We start from the raw sequence: 18,010 nt of genomic DNA on the forward strand, positions 1-18,010 counted from the left end.
ATCTCACAGAACGGGAGAGAATATTTGGAAAACATCCATCTGGTAATGGATAAGATCTAGAGTGTGTGTGTGTGTGTGTGTGTGTGTGTGTGTGTGTGTGTTCTACAACTGGCCAACAAAATTCAAGCAACTTAATTTAAAATGGGTCAAAGTTGTTAAACAGATGTTTCTCCAAAGATGTAGAGATATAGAGATGGTCAAATGGCTGTATGATGGCATTTGTCATAGACTGTTATTCTGCTTTAGGATATACACCCTAAAGAGTCGAAAGCAGGTTCTTCTTTTTGGTGGTACTGGGGTTTGGACTTTAAGCCTCACATTTGCTGGGCAGGACTCTATCACTTGAGCCTCTCTGCCAGTCCTGTTTTGTGTTGGAGATAGGTCTCAAGATAGGGTCTTGCAAACCATTTGCCTGGCTGGCTTCGAACCACGATCCTCCTGATTTTTCCCAAGTAGCTCAGATTACAGAAGTGAGCTGCTGGTGCCCAGTGAAAGCAGGGTCTTACAGCAATATTTGCACCCTCATGTTCATAGCAGCACTATTCACAACAGCCAGCAAGTGGAAGCAATGCAGTGTCCATCCACCAATAAATGGTTACACAAAATGTAGTGTTTGTATACAATGGGATATTATTCACCCTTGAAAAGGAATGGAATTCTGACACATGTTACATGAATGAACCATAAAGACATGCTAAGTGAAAAAAGCCAAACACAAAAGGAAAAATATTATATATTCTACTTATGTGAGGTACTTAGAGAAGTTGTATTTGTAGATACAGAAGGTAGAATGGTGGTTGCTAGGGGCAGAGGGAAGGGAGTCCATATTAAATGGGAACAGAGTTGCATTTTAGGGAGATGAGAAGTTCTGGAGATGGCAAGGGGTAGTGGTGCATGTCTACAGTTCCAGCACTTGACAGGCTGAGGTGGAAGGGTCACTTGAGCCCAAGAGTTCCTGTCCAGACTGGGCAACATAGAGAGACACTACCTCAAAAAAAAAAGTTCTAGAGATGAACGCAATGTGCATATACATATTACTAACCTGTATACTTAAAATGTCAAAATGGGGCTGGGCATGGTAGAGCACACCTTTAATACCAGCTAGACAGGAAGTAGAGGCAGAAGGATTAAAGTCCAAGGCCAGTCCAGGGAAAAATGTCAGCTAGACTCAATCTTAACAGAAAGTGGGATGTGGTGGTGCATGTCTGTAATCAGCTAGGCAGAGGCAAGATAGGAGGATCGTGGTGTCCCAGGCAACAAGCAGTAGATCCTATTTGGAAAATAAGTACAGTATAAAAGGGCTGGGAGCATGGCTCAAGTGGTAGAGTGGAGAGGCCCTGAGTTCAAACCCCACTATCACAAAAAAGGTCAAAATGGTAAATTTATTTTAACACATTTTTTTAAGAACCAAAAGAAGGACTTGGGTTGGAATGGGCTTGGGAAGGAAGCGGACATTGCTCAGGGACCTTCCTTGGAAGGCCTTTGCCTGTCACCTTCCGGTTCCCTAGGCAGGGTCTCTAGAGATTTTGGCCCCTGCCTAAAGTGTTGTGAGTCCAGAAACAGAAAGAGCACTAAGGGTGGAGGCAGGTACATTTTGTTCATTGCTGCCTGCAGTAGTTTCTAGCTGTGCGATCTTCAGCATGTTATTCAGCCTCTCAGGTTCTCCGTGTCCAGGCTTGTCACGAGGCCTTTTTACAAACCTTAAGGTTGCTGAGGTGCAGGGAATCATCCTTCCAAGAGCAGACACGTACAGAGCCCCCAGGGCTGCCATGAGCGCCAGTGAGCTGGGCAGAGAGCCGAACTTGCTGAGCAGGAGGAACACCATGAAGGCAGTGGCAGAACAGGGCCCGACTTTCCGTCTGTCACCCACAAGCTCTCCTGGCATGTCATCTTTAGCACTGAGCAGAAAGCAGAGAGGAACAAGAAGCAGCAGATGGGAGAGTGCTGTGAGAGTCTGGAGGGGAGCCACAGGACACCTGTAATGACAAATACCTTCTTTCTAATGCCATACAACCAGAAAGTAGAGTGTTTTACTTGAAGATGAAAAGAGGCAATTTAGGTGCCTTTTCAAGGTAGCATTTGAAGTTAATAAGCAAACCACTGTGTGAACTCCTAGCAGGCTTACCAGGAAGTGCTAGAAACTGGTAAGAAAGAAATGCAGCCCACACACCCAACGTGACTTCTGACACCAAATTTCTCCATCTTTTCCTATGAGATTCTAAACTCCACTGAGAAGCCTTCAGACTGGCAAAATTGAGACAGGAAGCCAAGAATTAGAGACTGGTCAGGAAGATTAGGGCAAGGGTCCTTGGCAGAGAGGCCAAGAAGCCTTGAAAATGCTGCAAGCTTGGGAGTTGAGATAAGCAGGAGTGAGGAATGGGTAATTTTGAAACTGCTGGCTGGAGTCTTGAAACTGCTAATGCATAAACAGCACATGACTAGGTGGGCCCTGATAGGATGCCCCACCAGAACTCAGGGCCCCTTGGAAAGGGAAAGAGGGGCATGCACAGTGTCCCCATGGAACACATTGGTTGGTGATGGCATACATCTCATGAATAAACCAATAAAACAGAGATACAACCAGCTTCCCTCCAAGCAGGAAATAAAATCCTTATAAAAACCCCTAGACAAAGAGCCTTCAGGGCCCAGTCTTTTTGAGATCCTTCCCGTGTATATGGAAACTTTTCTACTCTTTTTCTCCTTGCTTAAATAAAATTTAGCTTTTCCTCTATGCTTAAATAAAACTCTGCTCGATTGCTCACTCTGTTTTTTTGTGACTTTTATGCTTTGATCACACAAGACAAAGTTCGCAGACACTACTTCAGCACACCTGAGATTAGACCACCATAACAAAATGACATTTGATGAAGCAATTGCTGAGGTGGGCACACTGAATGCATGACCTTACAAAGACAGCACCTCATCACGTGGTTACTCAGGGACAATCTTGCTCCATAAACGTCAGAGGAAAAGGGGTTGTCAGGGAGGGTGTCATGCTTTGTGACCTGCTCAGTGTCACTCTGCGTACCCTCTGTGCAATAAAAAATACATATTGTGCCTTGACTTTTGAATTTTCACAGCTTCAGCCTGGAAAAAAATGGTCCATGGGATAAACAGCTGGTATTTGTATCTAAAACTCAGATTGGCCACACAAATGCCACAACATTCTGAAGTTTTGATTTCAATTAACATTGACAGGATTACTGTGTGTTTAATTGGTTTTTTTCAAGCTGAGCATGGTGGTTATGGGGTTTTGTAACTTAGAAGGACTCTTACTGGTATAAAAATAAACTTGAATTATGTGTAACTTTTGGAAAGTTTACTCTGATATCAAAATAGTGACTGAAATACAATTCTGTTGTAAAGTTGTACAGAAAGTTCTAAAGATTAATTGTGACGCTGGGACTCAGTGAGGCACTTATCACTTGGCATTCAACTTTAATGGTATTTCACATTTATTTCTCTCTGTGGGTCAGGGCTTATATACACCTCACCAGTTTTGGATTGTTGCTACTCAAAAGTTGATGACCACAAATGTCTACAGTATGTTCCATCAAGAAAACTCAGCCTGAAATTGAACATTTTTGTGGCACAGAACCATGTGTGACACCATGAAAAAGTCATGGTGCTCTACGTGTGTCCTAAACCTCCTTTCCTTCATAAATACATTGCTGATTTGCAAGTTGTAAAGACAGAGGGATCAATTTTCCTTATTACTAGTTAGCTAAAGGAAAAAAAGCAGTGTGTCTTATGAATGGTCTTATCTGCTTCCTGGAGTAATGCCTTTAAAAAAACATTTCATTAGCATATATTGGTTATAGAAGGGTGTCATTTTCACATTTCTGTATACATTTACAATGCACTTAGGTTAGGTTCATCCCTGCCATCATTCTGCCTCACTGGCCTCCACCTACTTAAAATAATCTCAACACATTTCATCATGCCTTTAAAGAACAGTGTTGTGAAGATGGCCTCTTACTTGAAGAATGCTCAGTCTTTGAGTTCTTCCTGGCTTGGGGCATTTAAGTTTTGAAATTTAACATCCTCCTATATCCCTTTGGACAGTTGATTGCTGGTTTTCTCTTCCCTTTTTAAATTTATGTCATTTTGCTGCCTAACATTCTTTTCCTTTGGGAGCCTCTCTTTGTCTATCTTTTGTTCACTTTTTATGCTGTATGGGCAGGGAGTGAGAAACATTGGCAAGCACGTTGGTAAACAAGCCTTGCTTCAAAGAGTTGGGAGGAGCTCCTAGCACCATCGCCCCATCATCCTCCAATCCTCAACACAGTTATACCACGATCTGAGTTGAAAATGCACTTTTAGGTACCCATGATTTGTCCCTGTGTTGCATGCAGCTGTGGTACTGCTTGTTAGTGCCTGTCACCAGATCTCCCAAGTGTGCTCATCCAGCTCAGCTGTCAGACGGATCTAAACAAGGCCCTATAATGCAGGGAAGTTGCATGGACACTACAATGGAGAGTAGAGAAGCCAGGCATGTCAGTCTCACAGTGTCGCCCCTTAACCTTTGACATTCCATGTAGCTGTGGAGTTTATGTTTGCCCATCCGCAGAAATGAGACAAGAAAAATTCATGCAGCGATTTAAAATAAACCAACCAAACAAAAAATCCATTCTTTCTAGCTGAAGAAAAATGTGCAGTTAATACTTGGCACTTGAAAACAAGCGTGAAATCAAACCTGTCTGTGTGTCCGGTAGCTCTTTACTTTGTTTTTCCTTACCAGTATTCTTAGCATCTTAGACAGTTATGTCCCTAGCAAACACATTCATGGTTGTGAAAACAGTATAGCAAGAAAGAAAAGACCCAGTTATTGATGTATTAGATTTTTGTGTGTCTTTTAAAGAGTTCTAGATTCACCCTACATGGAATGATCAAGAAAAGTGTGAAAATTCAAAAATGAAAAATAAAATTTTACCAAGTTAAAAAAAAACTGTAAGAAAAGTAGTACTCCCCAATATGATCAGAGATGTAGATCTAAGATTGGGAATTTTGTAGGGAAACTGGAGGGAGTGAACAGAGTGGGTAGGGGAAGAAACCTGGTGATGGCCTCAGAGGAGGCTCCCATATGGGGTATAGAGGTGTCCCAGAAGGCAGGAGTCTGAGCAGGACTAGAGCCCAGATGGCAGGTGGTCTGAAGACAAACACATGCTTCAGGAAAACTTGGGAGGTGAAAGGAACTTTCTAGAGGCTGGGTGTGGGGCTGCTTCTGAGGGCACCTGGGGCAGGACAAGGGACATCAGTGCTAAGACCTCTGACATACCATCTAACAGAAATGGGCACTCCATTTTGCAGAAGAGAAGCTTGAATCTGAGGAAAGCCAAGCCTTCCATAGCACACCCAGTTCTGGCATCTGCTTGCCCCTTGCTGTCCTCCTGATGGGTCACAGCCCTAAGCACCACCCACCTTCCTCTTTTCAAACTGTTTCAACAGAGTGCAGAAAGTAGTTTGTATTCAGTCTGGGCCTGGTATTGGGTGGGTCCACAGAAGACAAGGATAGGGAGTCTCCTGTTCAAAGATGAAAGTGCCGTGAGTGAAGGTAAAGCACTGAGTGGTCTGAGGGTGTGTGGAGTTGGGGAGCCCCCTGAGATTGCATTGCTGCCCTGGGCACAGACTGGGCTTAGCCCTGCCTCACAGATAAGTAGCCAGTATCACCCAAAGGCAAAGTGACCTGCAGGGAGGGTCAGTGGTGGGCACTAAAACTGTGCCAGTAACCATTGCACTTGCTTGGCTGGGCACTCACTTGGCCCTGCGCCATGTCTTTCCAAACCCACTGCATTATCCTACTTTCCTTTTCTCCGAGCTTTGCCATAAGGTGGCAGCAAATAGCCCATTTTGATAATGCCCTGATCAACTCATATCCTCATACCCAAGACCTAACATCATGCCTCCAGAACCTTGGACTCTTCCCACCATCCTCAGCCTCAGTTTACTTGTGGTCTCTGCATCCTCCCAACCATCTGTAAATCCCAGGTTTCTTTGGGGATCCCCCTTCTCTTCCTCCCCTGTCTCTCTGGGAATCTCCTTGGCATTTTGTGGGGACTTTGGAAAGACTTCCTCTCTGCCCATGGGCTTGCTGCATACCTTTCTTGCCCTCCCAGCTGCTAAGCAAGCTCCCTCAAGGCAGAGACTGTGTGTGACTCACGTTTGGTCCATAAACCTATTATGGAACAAACTATGCCATTGACAGTCAGCTGGGATGTTGTGTCCTGTGATGACTCTTCAGAGGAGCCACAGTGGCAGGGATAGCAGAAAGGAGTAATCCCCTCCCATGCCAGTGAGATACTGCATGGACTTTTTGAGGGCAAAACAGTGTTTTCAGAAGACCTTGGTTCTTGTGTTCCAGTGTGAAAAAATTCCAAGCAGAATGTGGATGTAAATGGGATTTATTAAGTTAGGGAAAGTGAAATACAAAGGGAGCATGGTGGGGTGCAGGTGGAGTCCGCTGGCAGAGAGAGTGCGCTTTTCTTTTTTAGATGATTTTAAAACCTACAATAACCGATGGGGAGGGAAGATCCAGGAGACTCCCACCCAATAATGAACAAGGGTGGTTCTCAGTGAGGTGCAGGTGGTCTGGGCCATACCTGGGCAACCTACATGAGCCCTACATATTTCCAACTTCTAGCCTGCCTCAAATTTCCCCTGAGAGACAATATTCCAAAAAAAATTTTTGGGGGGTTGTTGAAGGGTGGGGGCAATCCAACTTCAATATCTGCTTTGAGCTAACAAGGGGCAGCAGACCCTGCCTATAAAGGGAAATTGTCTCTCCTATGTTTTTTCCCTTGGGGCGCACAAGGTGTCTGAATTATTGCCCAGCATAGTTAAAGTTCCTCATGGAGATCTCATTCATTTGTAGGGATCTATAGCCTTGTTGCCTCATGATTTGGGTCCTAAAGGCTTTTATCCTGAAAGAGAGAAATTTGGTTTAGAAAGCCTGACCTGAACATCAACAATGATAGGAGCATCAGATGGGACCATTGCCAGGTGTGGCAGGAAGGACAAAGTAATTTTGAAAAGTGACAGTCTTATGGTTAATTTGCCTATAGGTGTTCATTCCTGTACCTATTTTTAACTCTTAGATATCTCTCTATTTTGGATGTCATTATAGTGGGCTGACTATATTAGGGACCAGGTGTACCAAGGAGCAGGTATCAGTCCAACTAGAGAGTAAACATCAATGAGTCAGTTCTATACAGAAAGAAGATTCACAAGCATCCTTAAGCAGAAGTTAGATACCATTGAAAGGTTGCCTTTGCTTAAACAGAAGGCCTTGGCCAAAGACATGAGTTTGCCTTTTGCTGAAAGCCTAGAAGGCTTAAATGTTAGAGCACATGCATAAGAACCCCCCTTTTAAAAATCTCTCGGCTTTGGTTACTTTTAGAGGTCTGGCATAATTGACTCCATCTGGATCTGGAGAAGTCCCCTCATTTGTGCAGTTCTTCTGAACTGTCTCAGGTGGCTAAATTCCACTTGTTCCTCTGAGAAGTTGGGGGATGCTGACCACTTGGGGGTCGTGTCCTCAAACTGTTTCTCTGAAGATTTTGCCAGTTTTGTTTCTTGAGACAGGAGTGCTTCTCCTGGTAAGTCCAGAAAGTCAGATTTTGTCCTACATAGGAGGGGAAGCAACACATCAAACAGATCAGAAGTCAGTGCCAATGTGATCTTTTTGGCCAAATTAAGCAACAAAAAGATCTATTTCAAAAAAGGCTCTTAGGCTGGGCTTAATTAATCTAATTGTTTGTCCCATAGGGGATGCACTGACACCTTTAAATTGTCATAAAGTGTCAGTAGGTAAAAGTTGTAAAGCTTTTACAAGGAAAATACAAAACAACCCCTATATATAAGAATGTCTGTCCTGGTTGATAGTAAGCATTTGTCAGAGCCATTTGTTATGGCCTTGTCTATAAATGCTCCTGAAGGATCAGAACTGTAATGACAAAACTTTTTTTATTGTTTTATTATTCATATGTGCATACAAGGCTTGGGTCATATCTCCCCCCTGCCCCCACCCCCTCCCTTACCACCAACTCCACCCCCTCCCTCTCACCCCCCACCCCCTCAATACCCAGGAGAAACTATTTTGCCCTTATCTCTAATTTTGTTGAAGAGAGAGTATAGGTAATAATAGGAAGGAACAAGTGTTCCTGGTTGAGATAAGAATAGCTATACAGGGAGTTGACTCACATTAACTTCCTGTACGTGTGTGTTGCCTTCTAGGTTAATTCTTTTTGATCTAACCTTTTCTCTAGATCCTGGTCCCCTTTTCCTATTGGCCTCAGTTGCTTTTAAGGTATCTGCTTTAGTTTCTCTGCATTAAGGGCAACAAATGCTAGCTAATTTTTTAGTTGTCTTACCTATCCTCACCCCTCCCTTGTGTGCTCTCACTTTTATCATGTGCTCAACGTGTAATGACAAAACTTAAAGTAACCAAGGTTAATTACAACTTAAACCTTAAATTTTGGTTAGGTGAAGTAACAAGTTAGTGAATACAGTACTGACAATTAATAACCCTAAATTTTCCAATGGTTAGGGGAAGGCAGTGTCAGAAATTTTATATAGCCCCTGTTTTGATGTTCAATTGTATATCATATATTTAAAACAATATTTATCTAGCAATGTCAGATAAACCAATGTTTAGATGATGAAGATGTCAGGTAAATGAATGTTTAGCTGATAAACAGATATCAGGCCTAAGTGGCAGATGTCAGGCCTAAGTGGCAGAACTTTTAGCATTTGTTATAAAGGGCAGAATGTTAAAGACCTTATTAGATAGAGTGTACCTTAGATAAAAGAACTGTAGCTGTTTACATGTATACATTTTTAACTCTGTAAATGACTTTGCAACATTTAGATACAAGGCATTAGCAGTATTTTATGTAGTGTTATTAGAAAAATATCTTAGGGTGTAGGCAGGATGTAAAGGATAATAAGTAATTTTAAATAGGCCATGACAAGAACTAGTCATCTTATTTTTGGCTAGTAGGATCAAAGTATTTCCCAGTGCTTACAGCCAAGTTAATAAGTTGACTTCCCTTACATGGGCTGGTGGAAAGACAGAGATGGAAGGAAAGGGAGAAAATCCATTCACCACTCCACCTCTGCACAAGGGCTCTTCAGTGGGATTCCCTATGCTGGCTGGTGGAGAGGGAGAGAGAGGAAAAGGAAAGGAGGAAAAATTGCCTTTTTGGAGAGAGAACAAGAGTTTTTGAGACCCATAAAACATCCTTTTGGTACTTTGAAAGCCTCAATACAGATCCCTCTGATCTGTTTCTTTCAGACATCTCTGGAGCCAGTGAGTGGCAGAGTACACTGTGATGCTGATCCTGAATGCCAACCCAACTATTAGAACATCAGAATTATTATACACTGGACGAAGAGGCTGATACCAAAATCAACATGTAAAATAAAAAGATAACAATATAAAGGAGTACAATCTGTTGATTGTTAAAAGGGAAACATCTTAATATGAACTTTTGTAACCAGTACAGAATCCAAATCACACCAAGGTAAGCTTGGCTGATAGAAACTTGTTGCACATATTAGTTTTAATATTAGGCTATGGGGTTGTAGTCAGCTTGTAAACTGAGAAAAATGGGGAAACATGTACATTTTTTAAATAATAAACCAATTAAGATTAATATCTCAAATGATTAGATACAGGAACAGAGATAAGGGGGTAAATATAAAGTTAGGTGACCCAATGACTGAGACCCATGACTTACACATTGTTAAGAAATTAATCCTAGACTGCTGATGTTAACTAACAGCATGACGTGGGACCCATGGCAGGGTTGTTGTTAACTACCATGTAGTCCCTGGAGTCCAAAAATAACAGGCTCAGTCATTGGGCGTTAATGATGTGCAAAATTTAGTATTTTTGGATTAATTATCTTTTTGTAGACTCTTAAAAACTTAAGATTTTATTATCATATTTGGAGGGTGAGCTTTTGTTTGGTTTTGGTAAAATTTTATATCAGTCTACAGCACCAAAAGATCTTAATAGTTATTTTAATAAAAAAGAAACCCATTTCTTTGAACACACATTACTACCTTAAATTTTGACCTTAGAAGATTTTTAGACAAACTTCAAATTATAGACAACCCAATCAAACATATATAAACTTATAAGCTTTAAGATCTCAATTTATATCTTGGAACAACCTTTGTAAAAACTTAAATTTAGATAACACTGTTTTTAATAAAACTCTCAGTAACCTTATATTTTAAAAGACTTAGGAAGAAAATTGAATTAAACCATCTTTTAATAATAGCAATCTACAACATATGGGACAATAAACCTAATTATAAAAGAGATAAATGTAAAAATGTAAATGAAACAGATTGAGATTATTATTTATAATTGTTTCATTTCTAAGGCAGAGAATAGTTAGTCCTGGTGGGAATTAGAACTTTAGATAACTTTTGAGACAGTTGTACACATTAACTTTACAAAAGTAGCTTAAGAAGCATCCTAAAGACATCTACACACACACACACACACACACACACACACACACACACACACACCACACAGATATTATGATCTAGGCATGCCAAAGAATATAAGCACGCATAATGAGCTCTAAAAAGTAAAAATTAAGTGGCCATAGTTGACAGGAGATAAAGACATACACACAATAACACACAAAGCAATCACACTAATTTAGAGTGTACTCTGATTAAACAAATCATTTTTGTCATTATCTTTAGTAGATTAGTCAGCTGGATTCCTAAATGGTTTATAAGAGTTCTCCAATACAGTCTACCCTTCGTCCAATCCTTAACAGACCAATGCAGAAAAACAACATGTATATAAACTGTATTAATATAGAGAATTTCAACCACAAGTTAGTTGTAATTTTCCTAGAGGATGGCAAAATGGCATCACCTGTCCCTAGGCGGTGGCGAGATGGCATTGAGCACATGGTGGCTTCATCATGGTGGCAGCATTCCCTGTGACCACATGGTCTCTCTAAAGGGTCTCTCAAATGGAACACAAAGACATGTTACATGCAACAAGCAGGCTCAAAATAGCAATCTGTTATAGGAGTAAAAGGCATCTCCCCCTGAGAGACAGGTGTCCAAATTGAATCAAGCTAAGGTAGGATTTAAAAGGTTTTGTTAACCTCCCTCAGTATGACATCACTTGATAGTTTTGGAGAATTAGTAGTAGGTTGTAGAACTTTTTCTCTTTGAGTATAATGTCCTGTCTTTTAGTTTTAGAGGCTTGTTTAAATTTAGGATTACTAGGGCTAGGGCAAACAGCAGTAAACCTCTAAGCTTTGAGGGGCTTTGTTAGTGTCCAGTTTGTTAGGAAAAATGCCACACAAAGAAAATTCACATCCAAGGGCAGGGTTTAATGGCAGGTACGAGGTAGTGCAGGAAGAAGAAAGGACAAAAGGGAAAGGGTTCAGGCCAGGCATGGCCTTTTATAGGAGAGGGAGGGTAAGGGGTTGGCGCATACACCGGGGGTCCCTGATGGAGGTGGAGCTTGAGTGGAGCTTGTTTTTGGAAGCGTGGGAAACCTTGTTAAGGGGGAGGGAATGGCTCCATTTTCCATGAGGTGCTGCTAATTTATAAAATGGCGGCATTATTGTTCTATCATTCCCCCATTTTTTCTTTAATAATGATGAGGGTAGGGGCTGAGGATCAGGAATTGGGGCGAAGCATAGGTCTCTTTAACTGCTTCCTGCTGGCAGGGGGCGTTGTGTGGGGCAGGATCCTCAGGCTCCTGTGGCGTCCTGGATGGGACCTTCACAGTAGTTTTCCGGGCAGTTTTGGAGAGGTTGGTATCCCTGGAGGTACAACTCGTTAAATTTTTGGTTAACAATAGCAGACATATGGTCTAAAAGAAATCCTTGTATTGTTCTTATGATACAAGGGAGGAAGCTTAAGAATAGGAGAGCAAGAAATACAGGCATTAGGATGGGCATTAACCAGGAGAACCACTGTGAAATGTTCTTCCCTAGAGGATTCCAAGACAGTTTACTACAGGTGTTCATAATTAGATCCTGGATTTCCTCATAAAGGGGAAACTACATTATTTCCAAACTACAGTTTGGAAAGAACCTTAAACAAGTCTAGAATCTGACATACTACTTTGAGCTATACAGAACAAAGTTTTGTTAATTTAAAAATGAAAATAGTTACTTGTTAGAATAAAAACTCTAATTAAATTGCCTATTTAAAATATCTGCACTTAACGACACATTCTTTTTAACCTTTGGCTGTAAGTAAGCCTAATTTTATCAACAGAGAACAGTTAAAGTTAGAATGTTTTTAAATGTTTATTGTATATGCATTTTAGAATAATAATTATGATTGACAGCATTAATTAGTACTATTAAGTCCTCCTTATTGTTAGGTCCCTGATGTCAATAGGGTGGGCAGAAAGTCTTGAGGCTATCATTAAAACCAGGTCCCCTGGCCCATAACTATTTACAAAAATCTCCCTGCTTGCAAAACTGCAGAAAACTTCCCATTTTTCAACTAGCTGTATGTACCAAGCTGTTCCACCTGGTGATCACTGACAATCAGGGCCCAACAACCCAGTTGTTCTCCGAAAGAGATACCCTCCCACCTTTGATGGATGGTCCCTCCTATAAAGCCCACAACCCAATCTACCTGGGCTGCTGCACTCTGAACCCAAGAGTCAGCCTGGCAGACTGGCCCCCAATAAATCTTTCTTTTTTACACGTGCTGTGTCTCTGTTCAGCAGTTCCTTACATCTGGTGCTGAAACCTGAGAGAGGTTAACAGGATGCCCCCTGCCCTGGGCTAGTCCCTTGGCTTTTGTGTCCTGCCCTCTCCCAGACCCAGACTGCCTAGTTGACCCCACGTGCCTATGGACTTCAGATCCCAGCCCATTTTGCCTTGCTGGCTCTCCCACCCACCACTAGACTCCCTTCCACTACTCTCCATCTAATCTACTCCTCTCCTCGGACTCAGTAAGTGTCACCCTCCTCGGGGCTGCCTGTTTTGTTTCTCTCAGAAATCATAGTGCTAGGTCAGGTATGGCTCCTACACCCGCTGGGGTGCCCGCTGCTTAGCTCAGGGATGCCTGGCTAACCAGTTGGGCTTTCTCTACAGATGGTGACCCAGGTCAGGGATGCCTGCCTCTGGGAATCTGCTCTGGTGGCACTTCTCTCTCTCTCTCTCTCCTCCACCTTTGTGCTTTCTGTCTTCCTTTCCTCCACCTAGAGTGAGAGCTCAACAGTCCCCTCTAGCTTATTTTAACCAAACAGCAACTGGACAATTCTGCTGTCCTTGCCTGAGTCACATAAGGGAGGCTAGATCTTGACCTAGATCTATATTGGCCTGATGAGTAAACTCACCAAGGCACCTACCTCTCTCACTTTCTCTCTCTCTCTCTCTCTCTCATTCTCACACACTCTCTCTCACTCTCTTTCTCTTATTCTCTCTCTCTCTCATTCTCACTCTCTCTATCTCTCTTTCTTTTCTTCCAACTACACCATGGGGACCACACACTCTAAATTTGATAGCTAGAAACTTGGTCTCCAACAGGGTATTAAGCCCAAGTGATTAATCTTTTACTGTAACACTGTTTGGCCTCAATACAAAGTAGACATTCGATCCCAATGGCCTGAAAATGGCACTTTTGACTTCCCACACTCTTACTGACCTGGACAACTTCTGCCACCACAATGACAAATGGTCCAAACTCCCATATGTCCAAGCTGTTTTCTATCTTCCATCTCGATCCTCCCTTATTAAATCTTGCCACACCTTCCAAATTCTTCTCACCTGTGACAAACCCTCCCTCAAAGTCTGTGTCTCCCCCCTCCACTCACCCCCTTCAGAAGATTCCTCCCTTACTTATGACCTCAGTGACTCAGTCCACCCACCTCCCAGCTCCTCTTCTCACAAACCCTCCACCCCGACCTCTTCTTCTACCCCATTCTCCTGCTGCTCTAACCCACCACCTCCCTCATCCTCCGCCAGCTTGTCTAAACCCCCACCACCGTATTCCCCTTCCATGGTGGTCACTATTGACCCTGCACGATCAGTCCTCCCTGAATCTGCATCAACCTCGACCCCTCCTACGCCCAGTGTCTTCTCTTCTCTGCCAGTGTCTCATACGTGTTCCCACACCTCTTCCCAAACCTAGCCAGCCCATCTATACTTTCTCCAGGAGGTGGCAGGAGCTGATGGTATTATCATGGTCCATGTGCCCTTTTCTATGACTGATCTCTCACAGATGGAGAAAAAGCTTGGCTCCTTCTCTAATGATACAGCCTCCTACATTAAAAAAAAATTCAAATATCTAACCCAAGCATATGACATGACATATATGTCATCCTTTCCTCTACCCTAAATTTGGAGAAGGAAAGAGTTTGGCTGGTGGCCCAGGCACATGCTAATGATGTACATCGCACTGATCTCACTCTCCCAGTGTGATCCACAACAATGCCAGGCGAGGACCCACATTGGGACTATCAAGATCCCACCAAGCTGGCTGCCCAAAATTATAGGCTCACCTGCCTCCTGGTGGGGCTACAATCTGCTTTAATTTTGATAAACTTAGAGAAGATATCCAGCATCCAACTGAAAACCCTGCTGACTTTTTGGGATGCCTGACAGAAACCCTAACCCGCTATACTAAGCTTGACCCTTCCTCAAGGGAAGGAATGCTTATTCTCAACTCCCACTTTATTTCCCAATCCTCCCCTGATATTTGGAAAAAACTTAAACAGGCAGAGGATGGCCCTCAAACCCCACAAGGAGATCTTGTGAAAATGGCATTTAAGGTATTTAACATCTGAAAGGAGGCCCCAGACCACAGTAAGGCCCAGCTATTGGAGGCTGCCCCAAGGCCACCTCCTCTGTCTTCAAAAAAGGCTGGACAATGCATGCCTCCAGGGGCCTGCTTAAAATGCAACCAGATGGGACACTGGCAAAAAACTGCCCTTCACCTCACCAGCCACCAGGACCCTGTCCACGATGTGGCCAGACTGGACCCTGGAAGGTCGAGTGCCCCTCTTTGCCTCCACAAGGTAGGTCAGTCTCCCATCTCCATTCCCACCAGACTAAAGGCCTCATGGACCTCTTGGGCCTGGTGGCAGAAGATTGACACAGCACTGGGACCTCAGCCCCCCTCAAGATCACTTTGGAGAAGCCCAGGGTAACTGTCCAAGTAGCAGGTAGACTGATTTCCTTACAAGGGGGCCACCTACTTGGTGCTACCTGACTTTTTGGGTAAGCTTTATCCTTCACAGATCTCCGTGGTGGGGGTGGACTGTCTCTTCCACCAGCCAAAGGCTACTGGTCCACTCTCATGCCATATATCAGGTTTTCCCTTTACATATTCTTTCCTTACATATTCTGCCCTCCTGCCCCACTCCTATGTTGGGAAGGGATCTTCTCTCCAAATTTCACTTCACCTTTTCCTTTAGACCCCCATCCACCACACCGGACCACTCCCATGTCCCTTTTTTGATGGTACTCAGCAACTGTCCTCCTTCGCCAACCCCAAACTCTTTCCCTTTGCCCCCTGATCTTGTTGACCTGACTGTCTGGGATATCTCCTCCCCCTCTGTCTCCTCCCACCATACACCAGTCATGATATATCTCAAAGACCCCAACTTACACCCAAGTAGACCTCAATACCCTATATCTCTTAATGATAAGAGGGGCTTAAAGCCCCTCATTGATAAGCTCCTACATAAGGGAATTCTTAAGCCTACACATTCTCCATTTAACACCCCTATCCTCCCTGTCGTAAAACCCGATGGGTCATATAGACTGGTTCAAGACTTAAGAATCATTAACTCAGCTATACTTACGACCTATCCTGTGGTTCCCAATCCCTACACACTACTATCTCACATCCCCACAAACACCACTTACTTTTCTGTTCTTGATCTCAAGGATGCCTTCTTCACTATCCCCTTCCACCCAGATTGTCACAATCTCTTTACATTTACTTGGGAGGATCCAGCCTCAGGACTGGCCCAACAGCTAACTTGGACAGTTCTTCCCCAAGGTTTCTGGGATAGCCCCCACTTCTTTGGCCAGGCTCTGGCATGGGACCTATCCACCCTTGACCTCCAACCTAGTACTCTGTTCCAGTATGTAGATGATCACTTCCTCTGTAGTCCAACCCTCACCAGCTTTCAAAACCATACTGTCTTATTACTCAATTTCCTAGCACAATGGGGCTATCACATTTCACCCCCAAAAGCTCAACTCTCCCAGCCTCAGTTAAAATACCTGGGTGTTCTCCTTACACCAACTTCCAGAACAATTACAGTAGATTGTAATGCCCACATAAGGTCATTAGTGGTCCCCTCTACAAAAGGAGAAATACTTTCCTTCCTAGGTCTGGCTGGCTACATAAGGACATGGATTCCCAATTTAGCTCTCTTGGCCCAGCCTCTCTATGAGGCTGCAAGGGGCCCTCTAACAGAACCCCTTGACCTGGCTAAAACCATTAAAACTACCATTCTCAAACTCCAACATGCCCTTCTTCAGGCCCCAGGTCTCTCTCTCCAAATCTAGGAGACCCTTTCAAACTGTATGTCACCGAACAAGGAGGAATGGCCTTAGGAGTACTGGGACAGATGAAGGGTCCCACCTTCACCCCTGTAGCCTACTTATCCAACAGCTCGACCTGGTTATCAAAGGCTGACAGCCCTGCCTGTGTACTTTGGCTGCAGCAGCTCTACTAACCCAGGAAGCCTCCAAAATCACCAACTTGGGAGCCACACCAGGATCACAGGGATGGCTCCTCCTGAGTGCCCAGGTCTCTCCTCAGGGTGGTCTCAAACCACCCCCAACCTTCTTGGCCCACCAGCTCTGGGACTCTATATCTGGAGAAGACTGACAGGTCGATTTTACCCACATGCTTAAGTATCTATTAACTTTGGTGGACACCTTCTCAGGGTGGGTAGAAGCCTGCTAAAGTAGTATCTACTCATCTAATCAAGGGCATTATCCCCCAATTTGGATTACCCCAGATCCTACAATCAGATAATGGCCTGGCATTTATCTCTAAGGTGACCCAAATTGTCTCCTCCACTCTAGAAGTAACAGGGAATTTACACATTCCCTATCATCCCCAGTCCTTGGGAAAAATGAAAAGAATAAATAGAATATTTAAAGGACATCTAAAAAAAACTGTCTATTGAGCTCCACTTACCCTGGACCCGGCTCTTGCCATTGGCAATGACTTGGATCAGGGCTACCCCCTGAGGCCCCTCTTTCTTAAGCCCTTTTGAAATCATGCATGGCTGCCCATTTCTCTTGGGCAATCTGCCCCCAACAGACCCAGCCCCTCTGGTTGACTACTTACCTTACCTTAACCTTCTAAGACAACTTCTCAGGGAACACACCGATTGGCTCCTACCCCTACTGTGAACTTTGGCAGCAATTTTCTCCCTACTCCTTATCATCCCTTGCCTTTTTATATGCCTCCAGGATCACCTAGGGGAGCTCAGCAGACAGACCTTCCACCAGATGCTACTACAACCCTCTCCGGCCTACTAACAACTGGCCTTATCTTCAAATGAGGCCAAAGGGAAGCCACCCACCTCCAGTCCCTGGAGATCTCATAAATTGCAGCCAGACCCTCCCCAATGCCCCCACTCAGCAGGAAGGAGCCAGATCGATTGGTGCCCATATTACCAACAAAAGGCTGGAATGTTAGGTCTTTGACATCCATAGGGCAGGTGGAAAGTCCTGAGGCTATCATTGAAACCAGGTCCCCTGGCCCATAACTGCTTGCAAAATCTCCCTGCTTACAAAACTGCAGAAAACTTCCTGTTTTTCAACTAGCTGTATGTACCGAGAAGTTCCACCTGGTGATCACTGACAATCAGGGCCCAACAACCCAGTTCTCTGAAACAGATACCCTCCCCCCCTTTGATGGATGGTCCCTCCTATAAAGCCCACCACCCAATCTACCTGGGTTGCTGCACTCTGAACCTGAAAGTCAGCCCAGCAGTCTGGCCCCCAATAAATCTTTGTTTTCTACATGT

General features: G+C 43.7%; 1 long non-coding RNA gene across 1 annotated transcript; it reads right to left on the bottom strand.

Annotated features, from left to right (window-relative positions):
- Window positions 1–6,437: 6,437 nt before the first annotated feature.
- Window positions 6,438–17,726, bottom strand: LOC141422542 (uncharacterized). Its single transcript, XR_012447160.1, has 3 exons — window positions 17,658–17,726; window positions 10,904–10,998; window positions 6,438–7,621 (listed from the first exon to the last, which is right to left on the bottom strand). It is a non-coding gene; the product is annotated as an uncharacterized lncRNA (long non-coding RNA).
- Window positions 17,727–18,010: the final 284 nt, after the last annotated feature.

The sequence above is a fragment of the Castor canadensis genome, chromosome 4 (genome assembly GCF_047511655.1).
Source record: "Castor canadensis chromosome 4, mCasCan1.hap1v2, whole genome shotgun sequence".
NCBI classification, from domain to species: domain Eukaryota; kingdom Metazoa; phylum Chordata; class Mammalia; order Rodentia; family Castoridae; genus Castor; species Castor canadensis.